Source organism: Molossus molossus, unplaced genomic scaffold, assembly GCF_014108415.1.
Source record: "Molossus molossus isolate mMolMol1 unplaced genomic scaffold, mMolMol1.p scaffold_m16_p_4, whole genome shotgun sequence".
NCBI classification, from domain to species: Eukaryota; Metazoa; Chordata; class Mammalia; order Chiroptera; family Molossidae; genus Molossus; species Molossus molossus.
This window is the reverse complement of record NW_023425377.1, coordinates 69,536,303-69,540,883: the sequence shown is the minus strand read 5'-3', so window position 1 is coordinate 69,540,883 and position 4,581 is coordinate 69,536,303. Positions and strand designations below refer to the sequence as shown.

Here is a 4,581-nt window from a genome sequence, read left to right as displayed (position 1 = left end):
GCATTATCAGAAGCCACAGGATGAGGCTTTCTTATTGCAGTGTAAGGGGAGGACAGTGATAAGGCAGAGGAGGGACAGGGCCTACACAGTAGCTGCAGATGATACACGGGCCTATGAGCCTTTAAGGGGTGCTCCTCAGGGACTGTTAGGGGATGGAGGATCTCCAGGGACTAGAGGACTTTTGTAAGCAGATGGGGCAAGAATAGGGAGCTTGAATTTTTGAGGTCCATGTGCCTTCATTTCCACCTACAGGCTGGAGAGGCCAGGGGATTTTTGGATAATGAAAGTGGCTATCTGAATGTCGAATTCAAGGAAGCTCAATTCAAGAGTTTGGGGGCTCAGTTGATAACTTTATTCCTTGTTCTTAGCTTTTCAGTCCTTTGGAAATTGATCTTTCTCTCTTCTCTCTCTCTCCCCCTCAGAGCTAGAAAAAGCAGAGGATCATTAGCCTCCCAGTCTTTCTGTGCCCACTGATACAGACCCATCTCTTGGGGCTTCATTGCCTCACAGTCTTCCTCAGGTATGAGTGTGTGTTCTGTTTTCCTGGAGTGTGACTTTGTGGGTAGAAGCATCTGGAAGCCCTCTGTTGAGAAGGTGCCCTGACGAGGGCCGGGGATGGAACCGCAACTGAGGTACGTGCCCTTGACCAGAATCGAATTCGTGACTCTGGTCTGAGGGCTGACGCTCTAACCAGTGAGCCAAACTAGCCAGGGCTGATTTTCCATTTTTTAGTATATTTACCCTAATTTTTAATTTTTTTTAAAGGTTAAATTCTCAGGTGTGAGATTAATAGATCAGATTGTACAGTTTTTTTTTTTTCCCCTAAACTTTTTTTTGAAGCTAATTTCTTTGACAATACCAATTGTTGAGGACGGAGGAACTAGAACTCTCACATATTGCTTGTGAAAATGTAAAATGGTACCATCTCTTTAGAGAATAGTTTGGTAGTTTCTTAAAAAGCTAAACATGCACCTACACTATGACCCAGCCATTATTCCTAGGTATTTACTCAAGAAAAAGGAAATATATGTCTACACCAATACTTGTACACGCACGTTAATAGCAGCTTTATTTATAATAGCCTAAATTTCAAAATAGCCCAAATCCCTTCAACTGGAAAATGGATAAACAAATTGTGGTATATCCATGTAATAAAATACTACTTAGCAATGAAAGGAAAGAAACTATTTCTACTTGCAAAAACATGATGAATCTTAAAATCACGATGCTGAATGAAGCCAGCCAATAAAAGAGCACATGCTATATATTTGCATTTATATAAAATTCTAAAAAGTGCAAATCTCTAGTGACAGAGAGCACATCAATGGTCGTCTGGGAATGGGGAGTAGGTGGTAGGGAGAGTTTACAAAGGGACACAGGAACCTTTGGGGGAGTGATGCCTATGTTCACTGTCTTGGTTGTGGTGATGGTTCCACAGGTATACACATCTGCCAAAGTACATCAGTAGTACACTTCAAATACGTGTAGTTTATTATACAGATAAAACTATTTTTTTTTTAAAAAAAGACCTTGTTACATATGGCCATATTTCTTTCTAGGAACACAGTGCCAGTTTATCCTTCAACTAAAAGTATGTAAATGCTTTTCTCACTGGATTCTTGACATTATTCAGTCTTATAAATTTTAACCATCTCTGACCAGTTGGATATTACCTAGCTGTTCAATTTTATACATGTTTGGTTGCTGGTGAGTTTGAACTTTTTTTATTTATTTATTTTCTTTATCCTCACCTGAGGACATGCCTCCATTTTTTGTTCAGATAGAGTGGGAGGGAGAGAGAAGAAGAAAGAGAGAAAGAAACATTGACATGAAAGGGACACATCTAGTGGCCGCCTCCCGCACGACCCAACCAGGGCCAGGGACAAACTGCAACCAAGGTACGTGCCCTTAGCGGGAACTGAACCTGGGTCTCTCTGGACCGCAGGTCAACGCTCTAACCGCTGAGCCAAACCGGCCAGGGCATGAGTTTGAACTTTTAAAATTGTGTATTGGTTAATTTTCCTACTGAGCCTTTTTTGTGCACATCCTTTATTACTTTGGGGCTCTCTTGGTAGAGAATTTTTGACACAGGACTTTTTCAAAGTTCTATGGTCAAATCAATTGAGTGCTTTCTTTATGTTTTCCCACCTTCTTAATTTCCAACTATTAATTCTGGAAAAGTGGGTCATCAAGCTTCTGAAGACTTCTTACTAGATGAGGGTCACTGAGGCTGTAGTGTGGGCCTGTTGAAGAACTCTTTTGAATGTAAAAATCATTGTGGGCCCCTACATGGCAGAGATTATACCTTTAGGGTCTGTTTATGGAGACTGTATAATGACAAAAACTGCAAATTAAGTTATTGGTAATATGAATTGGCATTATATTAATCATCATAGCACGCACATACATTTGAGAAACAGTGTACCTATTGTGAAGCATGTCTTCTGTCTACAGACAAAGTTTGGTGTGCATGTGGATGTTTGATTCCCCTGTAATAATTTTAAGGACCTCAGGTTTGGGAGCCCCCCACTGGAAACTGTATCTTAGTAGGTAGAGCAGGGACCCAGACCTTTTGCATGTGCTGAAACCCGCCCCTTTCTCTTAGCTCTCTTTGGCTGGGAATTTTGAGAATGTGAGCTTAGGGCTCTGGGAAGCCTGAATCTGGGATAAGTGGGAGAATTATTAGGCTTTAAAAAAAATTTTGTCTCCAACCCACCTTTTTCAATTTTGAAAGAATGTCTTATTCAAGTAACCCTGGATTGTGTGAGAAAGACATTGACCGTACTCTCCGCAGCCGTTTTCTTTCCAAATGAAAGTGTCTTCACCCAGAATAATCTTGGCCCCTTTGTCATTTTCTCACAGGGAACTCAGAACGTACCTGTTTAAACGATATGATGTCTGTGAAGCGCCTAGCACGGGACCTGTCCTACAGCTCATGCCCAAAGACTGTTTCTCTCCTTCCTCCTCTGTTTGACAGCAGGTTCCAAGCTCACTTGAAAATGTAGCATTGATCCCACAGCAAATATGTTTTGGCTTAGTGATGAGTCCACTCAAAAGAAGAGAGAAAATTATCTAACTTATTGAAATACTTTAATCCATGAACTCACATAAATATTGTTTTGAACTAATAGTTTTATATACTGTGGCATCTGTGTTCCATCTTTTGGGTGGTTAATGTCTCTTGCTGTCATGTACTTAAAAATGTCAGACTTTCGGTATTTTCTTTTATGTTAAACTTGCAATGGAGTGTTGGATTCCTTGGTTCATTTTTAAAAAGCCCTTTATCAAAATGTTAGCTTGGTTAATTTGCATAAAATATTTCCTCGGCAATTTACTCTGTATTACTTTTGAAACGCAAATTGCCTCTGCTGCAGTGTGGGATGGCTGTAGGTTGTAACAGCATGTCAGCTATGACAGCTTTCGATTCCTGGGATGAACCAGTCTCAGGTTTGAAGCTCAAGCAAATAAATTGGAATCTTGCCTCGCCTCACTCTCTTGGGTGATCTGAACTCATATGAAGAAGAAAAGGAAGAAAAGGAAGCAGGGGTCACAAAGAAAAGGTTCAAAGGCCTAGGTTAAGAATTTAGAAGTATGTGGTTGGGAGCTGGGTGTGGCTGTGGGCTCTCTGGTGTGTGCTCAGGGGGTGGGGGAGGAAGAAGCGCTTTGGGGTGTCTCCAGGAAGAGGATCAGTGACAGCAAATCTAATGAACATACACAACACAGCCAGGTTCTGCCTAGGACACTGCTCCCATCCACCATTCCTTTGCTCCACAGCCTTGACTCCCTCCCTCCCAGCCTGGAATCAGCTCTGCATTTCAAACAGGGAATTGACTTAGCTGGTGGAAGTCAATCCTGAAGGAAAAGAACAAGCTTCAATGCATCAAGTAGGCTGTCAGGAAATCAGAGGCAGAGAGACTTTTCTGGGAGGGTCCTGCCTTTGCCTGGAGACCCCAACTTCAAACCTGGGTGTTGACACCTTCCCCTCCAGTGCAGGGCAGCAGAGTAGAGCTTGTCTGTCCTTAGTAACAACTTCCCGTTAAAGCAAAGCTGTTCAGTCTGAAAAACACTGATAGTCACAAATAGCAGATGGGCAGGCCAGGCTGCAATTAGGCAGCTGCTAGCTCCTCACACTCCCATTTTCTTAGAAAGGGCAAGACTCACAGGAGAGAGGGAGGGCTTCCTTGTTGGAGAAGAATCTTTCCTTTGCACAGGAGAAGCTCTTTCCTTGACTCACCCTAGGCCTTTTCTGAAAGCTAGAAGGGGCCAATGTTAGTAGAAGCAAATGAATGTATTCGACGAAAGATGGGATTTGTGTGCAAGGAGATGGAGTTATATTTAGACCTATGTAATTAAAGATCCATTCATGACTGAGCATCCTTAAACAGACAAACATAAAACTCATGAATACCAAATTCTACCTGGATAAGTGGCTGGAAGCGCGCACACTCACACACACACACTCTGAGACTGTTTATTCAAGTAGAAGGAAAAGCCACCATCAGTCTCCACTCAGGTCTGATGAATTTCAAGCCTCACTACTTAGGGCTATAATAAAGAACCTTGTATTTTTGGCTTAAAAAA

General features: G+C 42.0%; 1 long non-coding RNA gene across 2 annotated transcripts; it reads left to right on the top strand.

Annotated features, from left to right (window-relative positions):
- Nucleotides 1-52: 52 nt before the first annotated feature.
- On the top strand, nucleotides 53-3,484 carry LOC118615641. 2 transcript variants are annotated; one of them, XR_004956462.1, is made up of 3 exons: nucleotides 53-183; nucleotides 423-520; nucleotides 2,863-3,484. It is a non-coding gene; the product is annotated as an uncharacterized LOC118615641 (long non-coding RNA). The 2 variants fall into 2 exon arrangements; XR_004956463.1 differs by having other exon boundaries at nucleotides 423-632.
- The last annotated feature ends 1,097 nt before the right edge of the window (nucleotides 3,485-4,581 follow it).